Source organism: Pseudophryne corroboree, chromosome 5 (assembly GCF_028390025.1).
Source record: "Pseudophryne corroboree isolate aPseCor3 chromosome 5, aPseCor3.hap2, whole genome shotgun sequence".
Taxonomy (NCBI): domain Eukaryota; kingdom Metazoa; phylum Chordata; class Amphibia; order Anura; family Myobatrachidae; genus Pseudophryne; species Pseudophryne corroboree.
The window spans coordinates 131,396,860-131,424,657 of record NC_086448.1 but is presented as its reverse complement, the minus strand read 5'-3'; the positions used below and the strand labels follow the sequence as shown (position 1 = coordinate 131,424,657).

General features: G+C 42.8%; 1 long non-coding RNA gene across 1 annotated transcript; it reads left to right on the top strand.

Annotated features, from left to right (window-relative positions):
* The first annotated feature begins 19,299 nt into the window (after positions 1 to 19,299).
* Positions 19,300 to 20,416, top strand: LOC134928848 (uncharacterized). Its single transcript, XR_010178058.1, has 3 exons — positions 19,300 to 19,381; positions 20,218 to 20,277; positions 20,390 to 20,416. It is a non-coding gene; the product is annotated as an uncharacterized LOC134928848 (long non-coding RNA).
* Positions 20,417 to 27,798: the final 7,382 nt, after the last annotated feature.

Below are 27,798 nucleotides of genomic sequence, written 5' to 3'. Positions count from 1 at the left end.
ACACACACACTGATACTGAGACACACACACTGATACTGAGGCACACACACATACTGAGGCAGAGGCACACACACACACACACACACACACACACACACTCACTCATACTGAGGCAGAGGCACACACTCATACTGAGGTAGAGGCACAAATACTGAGGCAGAGGCACACACACACTCATACTGAGACACACACACTGACACTCATACTGAGGCAGATGCACACACACACACACACACACACACACACACACACACTGATACTCATACTGAGGCAGACACACACATTGACACTCATACTGAGACACACACACACTGATACTGAGACACACAAACACTGACACGCATACTGTGGCAGAGGCACACACACTGATACTGAGACACACACACACACACTGACACTCATACTGAGACAGAGGCACACACACACTAATACTGAGACACACACTCACACTCATACTAAGAAACGCACACTGAGACACACAAACACACACTGACACTCATACTGAGGCAGAGGCACACACACTGATACTGAGACACATACACTGATACTGAGACACACTCTGACACTCATACTGAGATACACACAAACACACACACTGACACTTATACTGAGGCAGCGGCACACACACTCATACTGAAACACACACACTGATACGGAGACACACACAAATACATACACTGACACTTATACTGAAACACACACACTGATACTGAGACACACACAAACACACACTGACACTCATACTGAGGCAGAGGCACACACACTCATACTGAAAAAAAAACAGGAAAAAAAAACACTGATACGGAGACATACACACACACTGACACTCATACCGAGGCAGAGGCACACACACTGATACTGAGACACACCAAAACACACTGACACTCAGACTGAGGCAGAGGCACTCACACTGATACTGAGACACACACAAACATGCACTGACACATACTGAGACACACACTGATACTGAGACACACACAAACACACACACACTGACACTCATACTGAGACACACTGATACTGAGACGCACACAAATACACACACACACACACACACACTCATACTGAGGCAGACACACTCATAATGAAACACACAGTGATACTGAAACACACACAAACACACACTGACACATACTGAGACACACACACTGATACTGAGACACACACAAACACACACACACTGACACTCATACTGAGACACACACTGATACTGAGACACGCACAAATACACATACACACTGACTCATACTGAGACACACACACTGATACTGAGACACACTGACACTCATACTGAGACACACACTGATACTGAGACACGCACAAATACACACTGACTCATACTGAGGCAGAGGCAGACACACTCATACTGAAACACACACACTGATACGGAGACACACACACAAACACTCATACTGAGGCAGAGGCACACACACACTGATACTGAGACATACACACACTGACACTCACACTGAGAAACACACACTGATACTGAGACAGACAAACACACACACTGACACTCATACTGAGGCAGAGGCACACACACACTGATACTGAGACACACACACTGATACTGAGACACACACTGACACTCATACTGAGATACACACAAACACACACACTGACACTTATACTGAGGCAGAGGCACACACACTCATACTGAAACACACACACTGATACGGAGACGCATACAAATACATACACTGACACATACTGAGACATACACACTGATACTGAGACACACACAAACACACACACTGACACTCATACTGAGACACACACTGATACTGAGACACACACAAACACACACACTGACGCTCATACTGAGGCAGAGGCACACACACTCATACTGAAAAAAAACACTGATACGGACACACACACACACACACACACACACACACACACACACACACTGACACTCATACCGAGGCAGAGGCACACACACTGATACTGAGACACACCAAAACACACACACACACACACACACACACACACACACACACACACACACACACACACTGACACTCAGACTGAGGCAGAGGCACACACACTCATACTGAAAAAAAACACTGATACGGACACACACACACACACACTGACACTCATACCGAGGCAGAGGCACACACACTGATACTGAGACACACCAAAACACACACACACCACACACACACACACACACACACACACACACACACACACACACACACACACACACTGACACTCAGACTGAGGCAGAGGCACACACACTGATACTGAGACACACACACACTGATACTGAAACACACACAAACAGGCACTGATACATACTGAGACACACACACTGATACTGAGACACACACAAACACACACACTGACACTCATACTGAGACGCACACTGATACTGAGACACACACACACACACACACACACACACACACTGACTCATACTGAGGCAGACACACTCATAATGAAACACACACAGTGATACTGAAACACACACAAACACACACTGACACATACTGAGACACACACACTGATACTGAGACACACACAAACACACACACTGACACTCATACTGAGACACACACTGATACTGAGACACGCACAAATACACATACACACTGACTCATACTGAGGCAGAGGCAGACACACTCATACTGAAACACACACACTGATACGGAGACACACACACACACACACACACTCATACTGAGGCAGAGGCACACACACACTGATACCGAGACACACACACACACACACACACACACACACACACACACACACACTGACACTCATACTGAGACACACACTGATACTAAGACACACAAACACACACACTGACTCATACTGAGGCAGAGGCAGACACACTCATACTGAAACACACTCACACACTCATACTGAGACACACACACACACACACTCTGACACTCTGGGACACACTCATATTGGAGGCACACACCCACTACCACAGTAGTTACCTCCAGCTCTGATCACAGGAGCCAGTCTCACAAACAGCAGGCAGGCTAGGCAGAGCCGCAGACAGACCACGGGGAGAACTGGCAAAGTCGAGGGGTGTGGCCTAATCACTGATATGTGGCCACGCCCCCATTAAACCCCCCCCCCACCCCACCCCACAAAGCAGCAGTCGATGGTGCCGGCTTCGGCCGGCAGAGAAGGGACACGTTGCCTGGACCGGCCGAGGGGGAAACCACCTCTCTGCTGCCACTGCATAGCTTCTGCAGAGAGGTGGTAAATTAAAGAAAATCAGTGGTGGATTCCGGACACTAGGTAGGGTATAGTGGCCTTGAATGGCCAAAAAGCATCAGTTGCTGTCACTCGGTTTAGCAGCGTTGCAGGACTACCCGCAGCACTGCTACTAGTAGTGTGTCCATGACGCCGGGTGTCCTGCTGCTGCTGTATTGCATGGGGGCTACAGGGAGGGGGGCTAACCACCAAAATGACCAGGGCTCCTGGCAGCCTCAGCGTGCCGCCCCCTGAGTTCCCTGCGCTCATAGGCAGCTGCCTAAAGCTGCCTAGTGGAAGCGCCGGCCCTGGGTATGTTTATCACAAGTTATACGGTGTGATTGGTGTGACTGGTATGAGTCTTGCCCTGGATTCCAAAATCCTTTCCTTGTACTGTCAGCTCTTCCGGGCACAGTTTCTCTAACTGAGGTCTGGAGGAGGGACATAGAGGGAGGAGCCAGAACACACCAGAATCCAAATTCTTTCTTAAAGTGCCCTGTCTCCTGCGGAGCCCGTCTATTCCCCATGGTCCTTACGGAGTCCCCAGCATCCACTACGGACTATGAGAAATAGATTTACCGGTAAGTAAAATCTTATTTTCTCCCCAAAATAAAAAAAATAGATTTTGTTTTTTATAGAATGAGATAAAACAGTGAGGTGAGGTGCTGCAGATTGCTCCTTATAATGTAATATACTTTTAATTAGACACATTTTAAACATTCTATTTTCACTTCTACAGAAAAGAGCATTCCTAGGCACATTTCAACCAGTATAATAAAATCATTAAAATATACAATTGTATACTCCACTATGTTTCAACAACCAGTTCAGAGAATTTTACGGAACTGCTTGAAGATAATTTTTGGTGCAGAAAAGAGTTTTGTTCTAGGGTCAGCCCTCTTTCGATCAACATCTTAAATAATTTGAACAATTTAAATCAGAATTTTCTATTCCAAATTCCTGTTTCTAAAAAAGGAAGTAAACTTTTACCTGGGCAAACCATGATACAAGAGGTGTAATAAGAGGGGAAGAGGCCTGCGCACAGTCTCCATCCGGGCTCCCTCCTTTCTAGCCGGTAGTGACTCTGTCAGCACGAGAGTCTAGTGAGTATGCGCAGGTCTCCGGGAAAATGGGCGTTCGCTCAGCAATTTTCTTACTGTGCGTGTGGGAAATGCCGGGAAAATGGTGTGACAGTGCCGCTGCAGAACTCTGGAGGGGTAAGTATTATACAAATGGGTACAGGGGGGTAAATTTACTAAGGTGGGAGTTTTTTAGAACTAGTGATGTTGCCCATAGCAACCAATCAGATTCTGCTTAACATTTATCAAGCTGCTTCTAAAAGATAATAGATAGAATCTGATTGGTTGCTATAGGCAACATCACCAGTTCTAAAAAACTCCCACCTTAGTAAATTTACCCCAGGGTGTGCGGTGTGGGTTACCCTTGGTACATTGTAAATAAGCCACTACATTTTGCTATGCAAGAGGTGCAGATACATAATTTTTCTGCATGCAGCATAAATACTGGCTGATTTTGCCTACAGCCTACAAATGCTGGACAGCTTTATTTTTACATTGCAATTTAGATTTGAGTTTGGACAAATCTATTTCTCTCTGCTCATTATAAATCTGCTCCACTTGCAAAGTTACTTGCTTTTTTTTTTTTTTTAACGTTACTCTCAACTCAGTACTCTATTTAGAGGGTTACCAACCTCTGTAAGGTAGGTTTCTGTATAACCATTACACTATTGTTTGCAGACCTTCAACCCAGAATGCTTTTGAATAGTTTGTTTTTACTTAAACATTAATGTAAGGCTGATCTGGAGGATATATTTGATGAAGACTGGGGTCTTATGCTTGAAAGCACCAGAGAGGCTACTTCTATAATCACCAAAACCAAAATTTTCAAGGCTTAAAATACCTATGCAGGCTTATTAGCCTACTACTTACCGGTTTCCATTCCACCCAATGCAGGCTTATTTGCCTACTACTTACTAGTTTATATTTCACACAATGCAGGCTTATTAGCATACTACTTAGCAGTTTCCATTCCACCTACTGCAGGCTTTTTAGTCTACTACTTACCGGTTTCTATTCCACCCAATGCAGGCTTATTAGCCTACTACTTACCCGTTTCTATTCCACCCAATGCAGGTGTCAAAGTCAGAAAAATATCTCTATGCACACTACCATATTTGCACCTCATACAGGTCCGTGCTGCGCATGCGTACACTCTCCCGTGCGTGCGCATACTCGCTGTCGCGTGCACCCGCAGGCGCACGATGTGCGCATTTACGGTAGAGTTTATGTGATCGTAGCGTGCGACTCAATCGTTACATATTTTCACTATATAATGCATTTTGTAGATCATGGTCCCTTTGATAGATTCGGAAAGTTTAGTTAATGTAGCATGTTCCTGGACAGAGAGATCCCTCTTTGTATTGTACGAAGGGTCCAACAGGGGTCATACAGTGATGTTTAGTATCCATCGGAAGAGTATTTAATTAGCAATATTCCGGTGTTGGTTTGAAGCGGATTAATCGCTCGTGCGAATAGTTATGGACATAAGAAGTTTATGTCCATTTACTATTATTTGCACTTACTTATTCATGCGGCGGGAAACCCAGTTTCCCACCCACCTGAGCAGTTGGAAATCGTCACAGCCCACCTGTATGAATCAACCTATGACCTTTTGTTATGATGCGAGGAGGAATTCCTGTGTCCAATGAACAATGAGATTGTAGGGACCATTGAATTGTATTGTGTGTGGGGCATAAATAGACAAGCCGATCACATCCAGCTCACTCTTCAACGGTTCTCATTGCTGAAAATCGGGAGCTGGATGTCCAGAGGCGCATGCGATCGTTCCCCTTGTGCGTAAGTTTTCTCCGCAATCATATTGTCTTTCTTGTTATTATGGGCCATATCTCTCTCTCTTCTCCTCTTTCTCTTATTTTCCCTTAAAACGTAATTGTATTGTATTGTATTTCCCGTGTAGTTATCTGGTTAGTTAGTCTATGTTATATTGTAGTGTATGACTTGTATTGTATTAATTCTTTTGCAAGTATAACATTCATAATATATATATAAGGCGTTGGACCCTAAGCACGGTATCTGTGTATTTCTTATAGTGTTAAGTATTCTCAGAGCGTCGGTGACGCTCGAACAGCTTTTAAGTTAATAAGGTTATACTGTGCTGCATTTACACTCTATCACTACACTAAGGTCTTACTGCATAATACACTGTTTATGGTTTAGATATAAAGGTTTAACATTGTGAGCGTCAGCGCCGCTGGTGATCTCCTCGTGGTCCCGAGCGTCCGCTACGCTATAGCGAATCATTACGTTAGTCGGCAGCCAATAGCGTGCCTGCCTGTGATCTCTTGGCCGTGAGCGAACGTGACGCTTGAGCGTCTCGACTGCGGCTAAGCGATTGTTACGCAACGTGCGTACCCTTACGGTACTCCATACGTAAATAGCGTACAGTGTTCTTAGACCTCATAAAGGGTATTATATAAGATAAATATTTAGCTTTATCAATTGGCTGCTCGTCCAGTCCTTCACATATCTCTGCTAGGTAATTTCAGCAGACATTATCCATCAGCAAAGGGCGGGAGATCATATTCTTCGCAGTGCTGACGGGATAAGCGTCTGCTTCGCTTAGTAAAGGGTGCTGAAGGAATCCGGGAACCGGAGGTAAGAACAACACACTAGTGTCTTTTAAAACTGTTTATTTCTGTTTTGTATACACACGCATATATCTGCATTCCTTTTTTGTGTATATTCATATCACTCTCCTGTTTGCCATTGTATAATTGATAAACGTGCTGAGAAAGATTTGTTGCTATTGGTAGTTAAAGAGTAAAAACGATACATTAAGGGGTAATTTGTAAAACACACGCACAGCTTCGCCTGAGATACAAGGAAAGACCTGTGTGGTGCTTGGTAGATGATTACAGTTAAAGATCATCTACATTGATAAACGTGCTAATTGTATTTTTGTATGGCCAGCGCACACGTGTCTCTAACAAAAGGCTGAGACTCGCGAACGCAACACAAAGGCCGACGCACGCAGCGTATATTACGCAACGGAGCGTCTGGGTACGCCCACCGAAACTCAAATCGCACAATAGCATTGTTTTAGTGGGGGCGGTATAGCATAGCCACGTGATAATAGCACAAATTGATTTCAGTTTTTCCAAAACTTAGTTTAAATACCTTACTTTACTGTAATGCCTCTGGGGACAGCTATCAGACTACGGGAAATGATTTTTCTGATCAGAAAACTATAAGAATGATAGTGGGTTGAAAACGGTATGAGTGTATTGAATCCCGCTTTGTGAACTGAGTGATCTGGGTGATCTTTGGTGGAACGTGATGAGCACGGTCTGAGTGAAAACGTGCAACAGAGTGTGATAAAGTTTTCGTTGTATTACGCTCTGGCTGTTTTGGAGCACAGTAGGGAGACTCCAATGATCCTACCATTTATGGGCAACAAGTGTCTATAAGTGGTACGATTGGACCGCACGGTTGTATGTGTGACCAATAACGCAACGTGATATGAGGTAGTATATCCATGCGTAAATCTTGCCCTCATACGTGTTGTAGGGAGCACATGCAAGTGTGATTTGTGTAAAGAAGGGAATTTTCACTGGTCTCTCAGGAAAATCTCTAGAGATAGGGCCTGTAACGGTTACACGTGTCTGCTAAAAGGGGCGGATTCGTTGTACTCGGAGTAGAAGGAGTTCAGTGGAAGAGCTTTAAGGATTTCCACCGTAGACTTCTGTGTTTGGTGCATTTTAGGAAGTTTTTCTGTGTTAAAAAAGGTCCACAATGGAAGCCAAGTGCACAACACAGGGACGTTCAGCAGTCAGGGTTCAGACTGCAGAGGCTTGCAGACCCCGAGGGTCTGCTCGGTTAGTAATGTGGAGGAGGTATGGTCCCCACACTGAGACCTTTTGTGATGAATGGACACGAATGACTGCGGGGGATAAGGCACCATTTCCCGGGATAGGTAGTTTTGACTTAGAGGTATTGCATAATTTAAGGCGAAGGATCTGTCTCATAAAATCCTGGAAACAACGAGTTAAACATAATGATTGTTTACAGATATGGCTACAGGAAAGTGACATGCAAAGAAATGTAACTTACATACCTAACTTTCATCCTGAGAGGAGAGACATGGCAATGGAGAGGATTATGGTTGCGGAGAAAGGCACAATGGGGTGCGATAAAAGTGCACTTAGTAACTATATTAAGAATGAATGTAACAAACGTAATAAGGTTTATAAAAATGAAAGTGTTAAATGGACAACTATTAACCCATGCAAGTCGCACCCCTTGTTAAACTTTCCTCAGGAACACCAACAAGAAAGTGAGCCCAGCACAATGTCGGAGCCTTTTCCAGCAGCCATCACACAAGACATCCAGGTGGACGCGACCAAATCGGTAAAGACTGTAATCAAACCCCCTAACGGAGGGTCAGGTGAGGTCGTGTCCACAGGTACGTATGGTATTATACATCACACACAAACAAATGTACCTCATATCGTGGAATCAATTCAGAATGACGTTACTGGACTTAATCCTGTCAGGGTAATTGCAGTACCAAATGGGAAAACTGACTCTTCAGGAGTCACTCCTGTCAGGAACATCGCCATGTACTGCCCCTTTTCCCGAACAGAATTAAGAACAATTCTGTCTGAATTTCCTGATCCCAGGAAAGACTTAGTTGCTTGTCAAAAATACATTAGAGTGCTAGGAAACACTGCAGAGCCAAATAACAAAGATTGGAGGACAGTTTTGAGGGCATGTTTACCCCCCGATGTTGATTCATTGAAATTTATCGCTGATTGTAAGCTAGATGAGGAAGTACCACTAACAGACAAGTATAACCAAGATAATGTAAAAAGAATCAATCTACAGTTAGGAGTATATTTTCCTACAGTAGTAAAGTGGAATAAAATCTTTACAATAAAACAAAAAGAAGGTGAATCCGCATCAGAGTATTTTCACCGGGCTCTGCAGGATATGGCTAGGTACACTGGTATAGATGACATTGAAACTAACGTACACCACAGAGAGGTAGCTGTGTCTGTATTAATGGACAGCTTAAAAGACACACTAAAAATTAGGGTACAAACCTCTATACCTCATTGGAGAGGTATCTCGGTGGCTGCATTAAGAGAGTCCGCTATCGAGCATGACCAAAATATCCAAAGAACCAGGGAAGCACAGGGAGAGCGGTTGATGGTACTGAGCATCCAAGCACTAGAGGAGGCATCAAGTCGACCGGAACCCCAGGCCCCTAGCACATGGAGAAAGCCAAGGATTTGTTATCATTGTAGAAGAGAAGGGCATTATGCCAGCAACTGTAATAACCCACATAAAGTCAGACCCCCTAGACCAAGAAATGAGCAAAATTATAACACACACAATTATAATCAGGGATCTTTTAGGAAGAATTTTGGGCCACACCCATGATATGTAGTCAGGAAAGGTGATCATTAGGACTGATGGTAAGCCTGAGGTAACGGTTAATAAATTGGGAGGTCATTCACTGAAGACACAGGAATGACAAGGTGAAACGTTGTAAATGTATTTGTGAAAAATGTTTTTTTCTCTCTCTCTCCCCATCTCTGACGATTATTGATAGGACTCAAACATTGCATATCTACTTGGTCTTTGCAGAAGTCTACCAAACCCCAGCATGACCTATCCGCATCAATGTATTCTGGCCAGATACAGAGGGTGGAGTATGGAGGTGCTGGTGGGAGGGACTGCGCAAGGAAACCATTGGACATGTAGATATGACAGCCTGATGATCTGACAATGTTTTAAAATGTTTGAAATTTTTTTTTTTCCTGTTGTTGTTCTCTGTTGATTTATGTGATATATACATATATGAATTGTTCTCTCTCTCTTTTGTTTTTTTTGTTTTCTCTCTTCTTTCTCATGTTTTCATGTTTTAAAGATGGTATGTCACACATCAGTTAGACAAATGGTAATGCAAGATTTTTGCTCCTTACAGAGAGATCGCTGGTTTGGAAGGAATATTGCATCACCGGAATGTTCGGTTGGAAGACTGAGAGACAGCACCTTTGAGATGACGACAGAACAGGAAGAACGACAAAGACTAGAGAACTTAATTATCGTAACAAGTTTCTCTCCCCCTCAAACTGGTTTTCCTGTACCCCCATTACAAATTTCTCCTTTTCTCCTCCTGTAAGATGGACTCGCCTCAAGAGACTGTGATCCGTGTTTTCATGTTGACCCTGATGTTGACCAGAGCAGTCTGTTTCGGTGAGAGTACCAGTGAGGTCGAGAAAGAAGTTTTGACACCAGAAAGGTTCCAATGACTAAGACGGAGGTGTAAATTTCCAATAGCAACACAAGCACCGAACAAAGGCGAGTACCGGAAACAATCTAACAGCCATGTTATTTGTAAACATTTTTTTTTTGGATTGTTAGCTGAAGAAAACTGTATCTGTAGGCTCTGTGATAACGTAGTTGAGGATGGGTGCATTAAGAAATGCCAATCCAGTTTTAATATCCACATGGACCGGCATCCATTGAGTGACTATCACTCCTTAGTGGGTAGTGAGTGTTAAATCAAACAGATTGTTGGGTATGCTCTCAAGTACCTCAAGGTCATAGCAAATCAGGACTAGTACCATTTCCTTTAACGGTAGGGGAGGTACTTGAGCTAAAGGGTGGGAGACCGGTGGACAGGAGGTTTAATATCTCCAGTCCTCCTAGTTTGAAGCTCCACCAATATCATGTGGATAGATCCCTAATATGTTTTAACATTACCAATCCCCGAAAGCCGGGAAGTTGGGAAGTGTCATGGAGCAACCAAACCATGACCTTTTCATATAGAGCAGATAGAATGCCTACAGATACAGAGCTTATACGCCACATAGCCAGTAGAGGAAAATCTTTCCGATATAGGTATACCCTAGGAAATAGGATTACGAGAGTTGGAGAGGTATCACCAGGATACTGTGCACATATCGTACAAGCTGATACGTGTACTAGACAGATGGGAGAATTAGGGTTAGGAAATTTCACATGGAAGATGTGTAATATGGTTATGTCCTACTCCGTCCCATATGTTCTCCCCGATGATGCATATTTCATATGCGGGAGGAAGGCGTATAAGTGGCTTGCCCCAAACTCTGAAGGATTGTGTTATATTGGAAAAGTACTGCCTGAAGTAATGACTGTATCACATGCCAAAATGAAAGATATACACCGTGTTGCCCAAGCTCCTTATACTCACACCCATTACGAGCACGTAGTTAAATGGCACCTGATAGAAAGAACAGAGCATCCGGCCTCTGACATGATCCATGAATCCACCGGGATTCAGTTTCTAATCGCGTTAGACATCACTCGCACCGCCAGAGGAGTGTTGAATTATAAATACATATCTGCGCTCGCAAATTTGTTAGACAATATCACAGAAATGTATGATGACACGTTTAGGTATACTGGAAGAGAACTTCAAGCTTATAAAACAGAACTGGTTCAGCATAGAATGATTCTCAATTATCTCACGGCAGTGACAGGTGGATATTGTGTCACACTGGCAACGCAGTACGGCGTGAAATGTTGCACATATATTACAAATAGTACCGAGGACCCGGTCGAGGTCATAGACCAAAAGATGGACGATATTCTCCAACTGAAGTGGGAATTTCGCAGGAGACACAATCTTACTCTTGCTGCTGTAGGTAATGAGCTGACTGGTTGGGTGTCATGGTTGGATCCGCGAAATTGGTTCTCTGGTTTAGGAGAATGGGCTCAAGGAGTCATAATGGATGTTGGGAAGTTTCTCCTATGTATCTTAGGTGTTATCATAACGTTTGGCTTGATATTTAGATGCGGTCAGGCTTTAACGAAGTGTAAACGAAGTACCAGGGTGATGAGTTTAAGGAGTGAGGAAATTGTAATTCCAATGGATTTGATTTATGACCCAAATGTAGAAACAATGATGTGATGAAAATGCGATTTCTACGGTCCGTTTCTTTCACCTGTTTTTCCGTTTTCTCCAAGGTAAAAAGACCCACTTGGACGAGGAATTTGATGATCCTGTATACAGACAACTGATGGATTAAAGAAGAAGTTTTGACAACCTTATACACAGATATTTGATGAACTTTGCCATAGATCCCCAGTTTCCCTAGAAATTTTAAAATTACGCTAGCCCAACACTTTTGTAAATCTATGGACATTGACAAAGCTTTTTGCCCACACGCCTTTTGGCAAAAGCACAAAGAAGACTGCATTCAACAGACACCGAACAAGACTTCAACCGACAAATGTTCATTTACCTGACATAGAATACCACTGCATTTACCGTAATTATGTCTTTTCTTCATCTCTACAACCTTCAGGTAATTACACACATAGTCGATAGGGAATACAGGCACAGATATCAGCAATCACATATTCCCCCATTCATGTATCATCAACTAAAATGTGCTCCCCATTTGTTACAACCACAGCCGAAAAGAGCTCGGTAAAGTTTGACAGCCCATTCACAGACCCGTACCACGGGATAAGAAGGAATTCAAATGTATACTTCGCAATGCCTCGAAGCTTGATTTAAAACACGTACGGCACGATGATACATGACCCCCAAACACGGATTCATACACACATGCTTCTGCTATCTCACTAGGTCATACCCTTTTCCTACCTTCTCCTCTCCTCCCTTACCCAACCATGGAAATGTATTAACCCCTGACATATATTTTTCTCTTTTTGAAATGTTTAGAAGGTGGCAGTTATTGTTGACTGCCAAAGGGTGGACTGTCAAAGTCAGAAAAATATCTCTATGCACACTACCATATTTGCACCTCATACAGGTCCGTGCTGCGCATGCGTACACTCTCCCGTGCGTGCGCATACTCGCTGTCGCGTGCACCCGCAGGCGCACGATGTGCGCATTTACGGTAGAGTTTATGTGATCGTAGCGTGCGACTCAATCGTTACATATTTTCACTATATAATGTATTTTGTAGATCATGGTCCCTTTGATAGATTCTGAAAGTTTAGTTAATGTAGCATGTTCCTGGACAGAGAGATCCCTCTTTGTATTGTACGAAGGGTCCAACAGGGGTCATACAGTGATGTTTAGTATCCATCGGAAGAGTATTTAATTAGCAATATTCCGGTGTTGGTTTGAAGCGGATTAATCGCTTGTGCGAATAGTTATGGACATAAGAAGTTTATGTCCATTTACTATTATTTGCACTTACTTATTCATGCGGCGGGAAACCCAGTTTCCCACCCACCTGAGCAGTTGGAAATCGTCACAGCCCACCTGTATGAATCAACCTATGACCTTTTGTTATGATGCGAGGAGGAATTCCTGTGTCCAATGAACAATGAGATTGTAGGGACCATTGAATTGTATTGTGTGTGGGGCATAAATAGACAAGCCGATCACATCCAGCTCACTCTTCAACGGTTCTCATTGCTGAAAATCGGGAGCTGGATGTCCAGAGGCGCATGCGATCGTTCCCCTTGTGCGTAAGTTTTCTCCGCAATCATATTGTCTTTCTTGTTATTATGGGCCATATCTCTCTCTCTCTCTCTTCTCCTCTTTCTCTTATTTTCCCTTAAAACGTAATTGTATTGTATTGTATTTCCCGTGTAGTTATCTGGTTAGTTAGTCTATGTTATATTGTAGTGTATGACTTGTATTGTATTAATTCTTTTGCAAGTATAACATTCATAATATATATATAAGGCGTTGGACCCTAAGCACGGTATCTGTGTATTTCTTATAGTGTTAAGTATTCTCAGAGCGTCGGTGACGCTCGAACAGCTTTTAAGTTAATAAGGTTATACTGTGCTGCATTTACACTCTATCACTACACTAAGGTCTTACTGCATAATACACTGTTTATGGTTTAGATATAAAGGTTTAACATTGTGAGCGTCAGCGCCGCTGGTGATCTCCTCGTGGTCCCGAGCGTCCGCTACGCTATAGCGAATCATTACGTTAGTCGGCAGCCAATAGCGTGCCTGCCTGTGATCTCTTAGCCGTGAGCGAACGTGACGCTTGAGCGTCTCGACTACGGCTAAGCGATTGTTACGCAACGTGCGTACCCTTACGGTACTCCATACGTAAATAGCGTACAGTGTTCTTAGACCTCATAAAGGGTATTATATAAGATAAATATTTAGCTTTATCACAGGCTTATTAGCCTACTATTTACTGGTTTCTATTTCACCCAATGCAAGCTTATTAGCCTACTACTTACCGGTTTCCATTCCACCCAATGCAGGCTTATTAGCCTACTACTTACCCGTTTCTATTCCACCCAGTGCAAGCTTATCAGCCTACTACTTACTGGTTTCTATTCCACCCAATGCAAGCTTATTAGCCTACTACTTACCGGTTTCCATTCCACCCAATGCAGGCTTATTAGCTTACTACTTACCATTTTCAGTTCCTCATGCCTTATACTTGCATCATAACTTGATGGAATAACGTACATTTACGTGTAGGTTTATTAAGTCAATTGTTACAATAATTGGTGATGTATGATGTGCGGTGGTGGAAATAATATTTTCTTCTGGCTAGATATGATATCGTTGTATGCAAAAAGTACAAAGGGTCTTGTTTGATTTACTGTGCATTTGCTGGAGCCACTTTAAAAGTATACAAAAGCCTTTATGCTTTGTGGTTGTTTTATACCTGCCTTACTACAGATAATCTTTTGATTTACAGATTATCTTTTATTGGTTGAAAATTATACACATCTATGATAATTAACTATCATATTAAGTAGACTACTGAATTTCTGACATATCAATACAGTATTTAGAATATACACTTAGATCTAAATTAAATTGTATGGGAAGATTATGATGATGTATGATGATTTTCTGAGAAGCATTCCAGATTACGAGAGTATAGTATTTATGATAGCTATATAATCTCAGTCCAATTCACAGTAGTCTATGGGGTCAATTCTATTCTCGGCGCTATGTTAGTTTAAATTCCCGACAGTTTGGATTCGCGCACATCGCGGCATTTGTTTTGTCGGGAGTGGCTTGTTTAGTCACTAATTCAAATCGCCGCGTCATCGCTGCCTTAAATGGTCTTGTCGGGGAGTGGCTAAGGCGGAGAGTAGTTTTCCCGCCTTGTTTTCCCGCGCCGAAGCTGGGCATATATAGCGCGAGTTCGGGTGAGGCAGTCTGCAGTGTGCCTCCTCACAGTGGAAAAGAACAGTGGAAGTGAGAGACCGCAGGGGAGACATCTGATTGTGTAAGTAAGATCTTACTTTTTAACAGGTTATGTCAAAACGTGGCTGATTTACACAGGTTGCTGCAGGATTAACAAGAAGCCAGCCAGAGAATGTACTAAACTGATATTTCTGGGTTCAGTTGTTTAGTATACTCCAGATATTTCTGGGTTCAGTTGTTTAGTATACTCCAGATATTTCTGGGTACAGTTGTTTAGTATACTCCAGATATTTCTGGGTTCAGTTGTTTAGTATACTCCTGATATTTCTGGGTTCAGTTGATTAGTATACTCCTGCTGTATTTGCAGTAATGTTTTTGTACAGAAGGGTCTGATAAACTGTTTAGTTGTTTAGTATACTCCTGTATTTGCAGAGATGTTTTTGTGTACAGAACATGGGAGGACAGTATATTGGGGGTAAATCCAAGTTGATCGCAACAGGAATTTTGTTAGCAGTTGGGCAAAACCATGTGCACTGCAGGGGAGGCAGATATAACATGTGCAGAAAGAGTTAGATTTGGGTGGGTTATTCTGTTTCTGTGCAGGGTAAATACTGGCTGATTTATTTTTACACTGCAAATTAGATTGCAGATTGAACATACCACACCCAAATCTAACTCTCTCTGCACATGTTATATCTGCCTCCCCTGCAGAGCACATGGCCAACTGCTAACAAAAATCCTGCTGCGATCAACTTGGAATGACCCCCGATAAACGTGTTTTTGCTTGTTGGTGTGATGGAAGTGCATTTGTCAACTGTGCATGGAGCTAGTTTTGTTTGGGGTATATTTGGCATGCGGTGTAGAATGTGCATGTACATGTTTGGGGTGTGGTCCTATGTTCTGCAAACAGTTTTGTGGTTATTGCTCAGCCTTAATCCTTATTTAGCAATGCTTTTTACTTTTTAAACTGTATCTGCAAAATATCTTGTTCCAGCAATAGTTTTTTTATTTTGGCTTGTTGAAAAGGTATGCATTTGATTGAAGTGTGTGCAGTTTTAAAATGTGCATGGAGATTTTGGTTTGTGATCCACAGCTTGTACAATGCTGCTTATCTTGGCACATGTACATTTTTTTAAAAAGTTTACCTTACCGTTGTGCATGTACATCCTCCGCTGCTACATGTGCTGTCCTATATGTCTGATGCAGTTGATTTACTTGTGTGACAGTGCAGTTTCAAGCTTTATGGTCGCCTGAAGCATTTCTCATGTGCATTGATGGATCATATGTACCTTGTCTGATGAGTTGTTTCTTTCTTCCCTGCCACATGTGCTGTCCTGTGTCTGGTGCAGTTGGTATACTTTTGTGACAGTGCAGTTTCACCTTTTTGTCTCACTGCATCATGTCCCTTGTAAATTTGTTTCGTTTATAATTTTTTTGATTTTTATTTCCAACAGGTTTTCTGGACTGTTCTTCCAGTGCTACCGTTGTGGGTTTTTGTGGGTTTTTTTTAAGGTAAGTATTTTATTTATTTATTTATTTTTTAAATTCAGTTTCCTAAATGTAGTTTTGTTTTGATTCTAAACAGGATGTCATCTGCACATAGTGAGCCAGAGGCTCAAACTGATCCGGAGGAAAGTGTCAGTGATGCTGCTTCAAGCAGTGATGAGTGGGTTGCACCACCACCAGGCCATAAAAGAGACAAGAAAAGTAAAAAAAAACAAAGATCAGTCTTCTGGCGATGACGATTCTGAGGATAATGTGCCTGCTGTGAGGGCGCCCAGATTCTCAAAAGAAGAAAATTACGTACTTGTCACACACGTTCTAGAAAATTACGATCGGCTAATGGGCATGCTGGCGTCTTCAACCACACATAAGCGAAAGTCTAAAATATGGTCAGTAATTGCCAAAAAAGTAAGCACAGAGGGGGTCCGAATCAGAACCATTGAGAACTGTAAGAAACGCTGGAGAGATTGCAAAAAAATTACAAAAGATAAGATGGCTCGGCTTGCAAGACACACCCAGGGGACTGGTGGCGGATCCTCCCTTGATATTAATTTCAACCAATGGGAAGAAAAGATCCGCAATCACTTCAACCCGGTTTTGGTAGAAGGTGTTGAAGGAGGTGTGGACTCAGCTGAAGCTGTCTTGGCCACTACTTTGGGTATTTATTTATTTTTTACGGATTTTTAAAAACATGTCTTTTGAATTATTTTTCCCTTTTTTTTTATTTTTATTTTTTTTCCATTACAGCTTCGAGAGCTTCAGGTGAGCAGCCAGGCCAGAGTAGTATACTCCAAAGGGCACCCACTGCTACTGCAAGTGCTAAGCGCACTAGTGCTACCTCCCAACATATTTGGAAGAAGAAACGAGTCGAACTCCATGGGAAAAGTCAAGCAAAAGGTGTTTTTTTTTGTTTGTTTTTTTGGCTGTTTTTTTTTTGTGAACATCATGTTTTTTTAATAAATTGTGTACATTTGCAGATGTTGGAGTGGCTAGTGCAATTCGTCAGCCTGTTGCAGTGAACCCTGTGCGTCGGCTTCCTGCAGGTAAAGTTTTCAAGTACTATTTTCTGTTCTGATTGTGGTGGATGTTGGTGACTTTTTCTCTACCAGGTTTTTATTATCTTTTACTTTTTATGTCACTTCGTAATTTTTGCAGTTTGAATGATTAAAGCAGCAGTTGCTAACTTGCGGCTCTCAAGTTGCATGCAGCTCTTTCTGTCTAGTAAGTTCCCGCTGCCCTAGTGTGCAGCGCCCAAAGAGGGGCTGTGATACAATCAGGAGTCTTAGCTGGTGGCCTGCAAACTTCTATTGGCTCATGGAACATTGCCTAATTAGTGAGAAATTATGCTGCAAGAGAATGGAGACTGAGGGGCATTAGAAGCGCACGCTGCGCACTCCACCCTTCGCAAGTAGCAGACTGAGCAGAGCATGGGACGTGTATTTGACACTGGGGGAAATGTGTATCAGGAAATGTGGGGGCATATATGTATTTTGAAATTTGGAGGCACCCAGTTTTTTAAAATTTTAAATGTTTATGGAACAGTACAGGGGCTTAATTTGTATGTGGCACTTAAAAGGAGTTATGACAAGAGGTCATACACCTAGAAACGTCTAACTGACAGGTGTGCCAGATACATATATGCCCCCACAGTGCCAGATACATATGTCCCCACAGTGCCAGCTATGCCCCACAGTGCCAGATACACATGACCCCACAGTGCCATATACACATGTCTCTACAGTGCTCACCAGCTCCCCCGCTCTGCTCCCCTCCCCGCTCAGCGCGCTACTGCTTCTGCTTCTTCTCTCTGGCGGCAGCATCTATCTTGAATTATGTGCCAGTCCGTGAGCCAATCCAAGCTCACGGTCCGGCAGCCAATCAGAAGCCTTAGTTGCCAGTCCGCGAGCTCTGATTGGCTCACGGGCCGCTGCCGTATTGAAGCGAGACACCGCTGCCGTCGAAGGCGTGCGTGTGTCTGGAGCTGGGGGCAGCGGTGGCCAGGAGCCGGCCGAGCCGCATGCGGCGGATGAAAGAGCCGCCATGTGGATCGAGAGCCGTGGGTTGGCACTAGTGTTTATTTTGTCATTAATCTGAGAGATTGTAAAATTTGATCATGTCCATTTTGTGTAAGCACCCCCAGCCAGTGAATCTGCACCTACTGGGCCACCTGCCTCTATCCTGACTAAAGCTCAGCGCAAAATTTCTTCAAACCCAGGTAAGTTTTAATGATAAACCAACTGAAAAACACAATATTTTATCTTTTATTAACGTTTGTTTAACTTTACCCTAATTAGATGTTATGGTTCAAATGGAAACATCACTGGACACATCCTCCGTAATGGTGCAGCGACAAGAAAATGTGCATTTGCCATATCAGGGGACAATGCAGACAGATAATGTGGCCATTAGCCAACCACCTCCGGCACATATTCCAGATATGGGGCCAATGTCTGAAGGTATTTTATGTGATGTAGAATTTTATTTTATTTTTTATATTAGGATGGCTTTTTATAATTTGACCATTTCATAGGTTTTTTACACTGGATGGAGCCACACACTGGACTAAACTTTATTTGCATAAAGCAGGTCTGGACAAGCTTAGGCTTAACTGATGTTGCGAAACTACATATCCCAGCATGTTATTCCACAGTTTTAGCAAAATCAAATTTTAAAAGCTGTTGTAAGGCATGCTGTTATGTGTAGTTTGACAAGAGCTGCTAATGTGGTGTAGGCTAGGCCTGCCCCAGACTTTACTCACTTTTTAATGAAAACAAAAGGGGAATCAGGAACAAAGGGGAGTCATCTGTACTCTTCAAATATGTACAATGCAAATATACCAGATGAGTTTTCAGGCTACTTACTTAAGGCCTTTGACCTAACCACCGTTTTTTGAATAATGGTGAGAGAACCATTTTACACAACTACTAGGTAATGCCTTGTCTTTCTAGCCAGAACTTTTGTTTGTGGTAGGTTGCGCAATGAACTACCCAAAGGGGTCTATTCAAAATCACAATAATAAATGACATTTGTATTTGCCCTGCCCTGGTTCTTGATGCAGGGGTATTTAGTTAATATCTGTATACTGACAATTTTATCTCAGCCAAGTGTTTGATATTTTTTTCTAATTACTTTTATGATGTACAGTATATGTTAAATATTTGGCAAATCTTTGGAATTACATTCTATTTTCCTCGCTTTTCTACCCTCTTCATACTTTTCACTTCCTAAACTTTGGAATTTGACCTTAGTTTGTTTGTTTCACCCCTACATTATTTTCCAATGTTTAAATCAGGCAGTGGAATAGTTGATCAGCCACAACAGACATCAACCACCAGCTCCATACATTCTGAAGGTAATGTCTCAACTTGATACTAATGTGGGCTATATATTTGTTTTGCTAGGTATTCTTGCAAAATATTTTTACCTGTACGCGGAATTCCGTAATTTGATGATTCCTTCAATAGATCATGTACAAGCAGAGATGCCCACCACTCCGTTTGATAATATAATATTGCTGAAGTGGCCCGCGAAATGGACTCTAACCATGAAAGTCACCGTCGCAAAATGGAGGGAAGTATGATATTTCTCGCCCAATGTGTGGATCGTCTTGCCGATAATGTGGAGGAAAGTTCAAAAGAGCAACGTGCAAAAGAAAACCTCACTGAAATCCAGCACACCCAAATTATAGATAGTCTGAACAACATAAACGGGACTCTCTGCCAAATTAACACCTTGCTCACTCAGTCCTCATCCACCTCTATCTCGATGGCAACAAGTCTGGCGGTCATTGCAGATGAGCTACGGCGATCACATGTAACTATAAGTGACTTTCCAAGCCCTTTCCTGTCCAACACACCCCAGGAGACATATGTTCCACGGCCCACTCCCTCATCTATCAGAGTGTCTCATGCTCAACAAGAAGGCACTGCATCCTCTTTGCGGAGAAGGCTAATGGACGAGCAGGAAGGCCACCAGCACACTCAAGGTAATTTCTGGGGGCTAATAACTAGGCACTGATTGAATAGACACATGGCAATGGACTACCTTATTTTGGAACAGTAATCCTAAACTTGTTTTTTTTTTTTTTTTGGATAAAACATGCCACTGTTCATTTTGTTAAATGGCCTAGTACCGCTTTCACATTTCCAAAGACTGAAACCAACCTGGGAAATAACAAATGGGTCTTTCCTGTGTGGGATTCGGCATTGGTGATTTGTGTGCTGTTTTGGTTGCTTTCCCAAACGCCATGCTGGGTTGGTTGCTATAGCGGCTGACGTCCTGAGCTGGCAGCAGAGGCGTCACTGGGAGATGAGTTCATCTCCTGCGCCTCCTCTCCCTATGCTGAGAATGGGTGCCGGGTTCCATCGACCCATTCACACTGCCACTGCCCCGAGATTCAACCCTGGAATAATCGTCACCAGGGCAGGCAACCCGGTAATTCAGACTAGTCTTTAACACCGCACACTGACCCATCACAACCCGGAAATATGTCTGGTTGATATTGGGTTATTACTGCAATGTGAAAGGGGTATATGTCCTGTAATTTTTGGTAAATGGATTGCGGAAATTGCCATGGTAAATCCAGAATCAGGTTATACACCTTCGTGTAAGGGGCTTTTATTATTAATTATCAAAATCTCAGACCCTGGTCCATTTTCATAATTACACTTTTAGATTTTTTAACAATCAATCTTGGAACAGGTGTAGTAAAACTTTGGACATTACAGACCTTTCCATAAATGAAGTCCAAAAGAGGCTTAGCGTGTTTTCATGTGTTTGAATGGCTACAATTTGTGATAAAATTAATTTGTGTCACCAGCCTGCATTAGCAAAGCCACTGTAATCTGAATGGATACACTATAATTCCTTGCCCTTCCAATGCATGCATTCCTAAGGGTGTGGAAAGAATACCTAGGGGTAAATTCTAAAAGTTTGATCCATTCCGACATATATTTGTCAGAATGGATCAGACAACCCCTATTCAATTCCATTTAAAACTTGACTTTTTTAAGTCGAATTTAGATGGGACCAAGAGGGGGAGCGGGTGGGGCAAGCCGCAGGGGGGACAGCCGGCGGCAGGCAGAAGAGATCAGCACTATGGAGTAGCTTTGAGAAATTGGTTCAGGCAATGGGAAAACGTTGCCTGAGACATACCAGCCACATACTTCGGCTAAAGTGGGCTGATATGTGCCAGATGCCAAAAAATGCAATGCACCGAGAAGTTTGCACATCCCAGGCACTGCTTTGTTTGTTGGCATTTTGGGCTCCAAATCCTCATGTAAGAGCTCATATAGCTCATAAATTGCTGAGGGGGAAAGGTGGTAAAGCTTTACCACACTATCCTCTCGTATACCATCTAGCAAACGTCTTTCGCGATACAAACGAGGCCTAGGTATACGGGCCAGCTGCAGATTAGTGTGTGGTGTCATGGTATCAGCACTGTGCTCCTCCAGCCATTGCATTCTGGATTCACTGGCACAGGCTGCAAGCATGAACACCCACACAGAATCTGGGAAATAGTCCATTCGGATGTGTGAACAAAACTCAAAACACAACTAAAAACTATACAAAACCACAGTCCAAGATCTGCGATTGAAAAGTTCCTCTTCAAAATTCTCAGCACTACAGGTACAGCAATCCTCCCTCTTCAGCTGAAAAGCTTCTTCTGCAGCTGGAGATGTAAATTGACACTACTAAAAAGGGGAGGTAGAAACCACTTTAAAAAAAATGCAGGGGGAAAAAAATTATGGTTTCACAGTTTGCCACTGTTTAAGGCATTAGACAATTAAAAGCATTTGCAAAAAAAACAAAATTGAAAAAACTCTCATCCCTCGGGGGATGAGAGAAAAAAAGGGAGAGTTTAGGGCTGAAACTGTCGGGAATTAGAACTCTCTCCACACCCGCGAGTTCATTGAATTGGTAGGACCCTTATAACCTATAGGGAGAACAAATTGTCGGGAATTATATATACATCGCCGACTAAAAGCATACATAGCCGACTAAAGAGTCACATCGCCGGGAATTGAATTGGTGGGAATTCCAATTGTCGACAAAACTTAAGAAAACTCCCGGAATTGGCAACTAGTCATCGAATAGAATTGATCCCTGTTTTTTTATCACTAAAGTGTTTTCTCACACATTATTTAACCTTTCTTTTTATTTTGCTGAGTATGTTTATTTTTCCAGAGTGCAATTTTTTAACGGTTTTTATTACCAATAGTTAATAAAGGTCCATTTTTAATCCCACCAGACAAGCACACATCTCTCTCCCTCTCCTTGAGTATACCTTGTCTAATCCAGTGTGCTGAACCGAATAGCGTCGGGATCTCTGATTCAATTGAACGCAAATTGAATAATGCCAGGAAGGAGGTCCCAACGCTATTCAATGCATTGCTTAGTCCGACTTGTGGATTTCTGCAAGCAAAACTAGTGCTGCAATGTTTTTTGCCCTAGCACAAACCGCATCACAGCGGTGCATTTATTTTGGAGAATGGCTATTCTCGCACCTAAATGCCCTGTTTAAAACATGAGTATGGGCAGTCTCTGACAAAGTTCGCTGAATTGAATACCACCAGGACCTCCTTTCTGACGCTATTCAACTCATGTTCAATTGAATCGACCCTCTAGCATGAGACATGATATAAATCTGGTGGCAACAAAGGTTGTTCAAGATGGGTGTGAGACAGTATTTCATTGTTGCCCATGAGTTGATGCGAAAAGACATTACTGGACTTTTAGTCTGCACATTTCCTTTCTGATTTTCTTGAGATCTGTACTGTTTGGAACACGGCTCTGGAAGACATTTGTGTGCACAAGCCCTTAGTTACAGTTTTTCAAACTTGCTTAGTGTATGTTGTCAAGTTCTCTTTAGGTCTGAGAATGATAACCAGCGCATACATGATTTGTACTATATGGCATGGCTCTCAGTAAAAGCTATGGAGTGTACAACAATAACAGAGCAGGAAAAATTAGGAATTGCTGGGTTGTATGAGCACAATTGTTTTTTTGTGCAGCCACCACTAGAGGGTGCCCGACGGCAGCAATTCAATTGTTCTGCCGCTTGGGCGCCCGGCGGCCACAGAGCTCACATTTTTTCTCATAGCCTCCCAAGGTGCACGAAAAAATGTGTTGAAACTCGGCTCTTTGGATGTCCAAACGGGAGTTTGAACGTTAGACAGGTTTATTCGTTTTAGACGGCTAAACCCAGGCTGTTTGGGCGCGACATGCGAGATGTGCATAGGCACTCAAACACAAGTGAATTGTGACAATTGTTTGGGCATCTAAACAGTACCGTTTAGACAGGATTTTTAGACGCCCAAACAATTGAATCGGCCCCTTCGTATGAATTTCTAATACACTGGAAACAACTATGATCTGAACACAGAATTACTTCTATTTCCATGCAACAAATCTACTTTCAAATCTACTTTCAGTGTGCAGAACACAAGACTGAAGGGAAGCGGTTAAAATACCGCTAGTCGGTATCCCGGAGGTCACAATTCCGATGGTGGGATCCCGAATAACGGTGAAATGCTGCCGCTGGAATAACGGTGCCAAAGCTATTCTCCATCTGTGAGTGTCCACGACATCCATAGAGGGTGAACCGAACCTGTGATGAGCCACCGTGCCCACAAGGGGCTTTCTAGCGCTCGCCCTGCTGCCAGCATTACGGCAGACAGGATCCCGCTGTCGGGATCCCGTCTGCTGGCATTTAATACTTATCCCAGACTGAATGGTTGTATAGAGACCTAAGATTCTCTAAAGTTGCACTCTGCTTGCATTCACAGCCATGAAGTGCAAGTGAAGGAATGTAAAAAGCAGACATATGAACACATACTGCACGGCTGATGAGTATAGTACATCTTCATTTCCAACATGACCTAATCAAACAATTCTTGTTCCATTTTTTTTTTATAACTTGCTTGGCAACACATCGTACATTTAGCCTTATAAACCTCTGACACTGAATAGTGAACAAAAACACTAACCCATACCTTCTAACATGTATACAACAGTCTGCTCCTGCTAACGCAGATTATTGTTAATTTACAACAATCAGAGCTAAATTAAATACTATCCAATATTAAATAAATTCAACCTCATCCAGATGACCACTATCCTGGGTCCAGCATAGCACATTATCTGGTGGGTTCACTATAGCTGACCTGTTGTTCGTGTTTTTGCTATTCTTATTGGCAATATGTGGGTGGTAGAGAATATTAAGCGGACTATTTACTAAGCCTTGGAAAGACATAAAGTGGACGGAGATAAAGGATCAGCCAATCGGCTCCTAACTGCCATGTCACAGGCTGTGTTGGAAAAATGACTGGAGCTAGTTGGTTGAGACTTTGGATTCTATGGGGGTCATTCAGACCTGATCGCACGCTAGCTTTTTTTGCAGCAGTGCGATCAGGTCTGAACTGCGCATGCACCGCAATGTGCAGGAGCGTCGGCCGCCGGCAACGGGGATTGCCGGACAGCAACGGATTATACAAAGAAAGCGATCGCACCGGGGATCGCAAGAAGATTGACAGGAAGAGGCCATTTGTGGGTGGCAACTGACCGTTTTTAAGGAGTGTCCGGAAAAACGCAGGCATGTCCACCTGTTTGGAAGAAGGGTTTCTGACGTCGGCTCCGGCCCCGATCTTCGCAGCGGCTGAGTAAGTCCTGGGCTGTGCAAAGACTGCACAAACTTTTGTTTGTGCAGCTCTCTGCACATCCGTTCGCATACTTTCACAGCGATTTCCCCCTGTAGGCTGCGATTACCTGGTCGCAGCAGTGCAAAAAAACGCCTGCTTGCGGCCAGGTCTGAATTAGGCCCTATGTTCTAAGCCTTGGAGAGATAAGTGGATGGAGATCAATTACCAACCCACCAGCTCCTGTCATTTTTCAGATACAGCCTGTAACATGGCATTTAGGAGGTAGTTGGTTTATACTTTATCTCTATCCCATGCTTAGTAAATCTACCTCATAAAGTCTCCTACTGAATTCTTAGTGAACTATAGAAAGTAATCATCTGGGCAGCATGGTGGCAGAATGGCTAGCTTGCTGCCTCACGGCACACGGATGCTCTGGTTAGCTCATGCAATCAAATAACATACTAGTAGATTAATTAGCTTCTGACAAGAAAACTAACCCTTGTTCACTATAACGTTTCTTCTATGAGCTATAGGCAGTGAGGGACTCATTCTTGAAAAATGAACAGGTGCTGCAGCCATTAGACTTGGCTGTCTCCACTCCATCAAATTCCAGACACATCAGTGGACAGCTTGTCAAATCAGGAGTACAGTATACTGTAGGAAGGAGGAGGAGACAGGCTTTGGTGCTGTGGTATATGGGTATTTAAACATCACGCCCGCTACCATAATATGACGCTGCATTTGCCTGACATAGGGCAATCCGCCTAAATCTTCCCCCATCACAACAAGATGACTTAAGAAGGTCAGGATATTTTTTATGCTGTGTTAGTTACACACTTATGTTATGTACTTATGAGATACGCCCAATGTCTGCATGACCGGCACCAAACTGGACACTGAACCTGATGTTCTAAATGCCAAGCTGCAGATTTGGACTGTGTGTGGCTAGTGGCTCTTCTACTATTGTCAGTGGTTCAAAAGGGAAGTAATCTACTTTCAGGTGGTGGATTTGATCTGTGTATTGTGTTTTGGTTACTTGGTGTTGTCGGCATTAGGAATGACTGTGTATTGGTGACCTTATTATACTTATGGGTATACTGTATTTTGCTGATTTAATGTGTGGGTGCATATACTATGTTTTAGTGATTTGATTATGTTGGGGAGGTGTGCTGTATTTTGGTGATTTGATTATGTAGAAGGTATTATGTGTTTGGGGTATTTGCTCATGTGGTGGTTTTAAAGATGTTTTGTTATATTATATTTTACTTTTTTATTAACTGCAGTCCTCACATTGTGATAAATTAAAAGTTAAAATAAACATAAATCAATTACAGTAAAATTAATGAGGTTAATATGGGCATACATTATCTGCAGCAGTCACATACAAAGGTGTTGATATACAATTTTGTTACTATAGTTGGTAAAATGCCCCCAGAATCCCATTTGTATTTCCAATACAAGTTCATAAAAGAGCAGATAAGTAAATATCAAAACTTAGACACATGAGATTAAAACTACAGTCACTACAGTGTGTCACATAATGTGAACTGGGGGCACTACAGTGTGACATATAAAGTGAACTGTATGACATAATGTGAACCGGAGGCACTACTGTGTGGGATAATGTGAACTAGGAGGACTATTGTGTAGCATAATGTGAACTGGAGGCACTACTGTGTGGGATAATGTGAACTAGGAGGACTATTGTGTAGCATAATGTGAACTGGAGGAACTTCTGTGTGGATAATGTGAACTACTTGTCACAACTGAGGGCCTGAGCTGACGGGAGGCAGCCTCAGTTGTAGGGGCTGAGATGTACCGGAACCTGGGAGGTTGTATCAGACCCCTGGACATGTAAGTAACATGAATAATAACTGCCCGAAGGCGTGACCACGACAACTTAGATAAAAGTCAATGATGTTTATTATGACAACTCCGCATCACAGCAGCAATAAAAGAAAACGTAAAAGTCAGCAAAGAATAAATACAGTTCCTGAGTACTACAGCATGGCAGGAGCCACAGGGCACTGGTAGTGTGAGATAGTTCTTATGATCTTCTAGATGGAAAGTCCTTACCAGGCACGGCTGTAGCAATGGAGATAACCCAGGATTATACCAGCTGGTGTTCCAGGAAGAGCTGGGTTGCTGAAGGTAAAACAGCGGCTGTGGATACTGGCTGGAACCAGACTGTTGTTAGCACGGAGTGGATACTGGCTGGAACCAGTTAAATAATA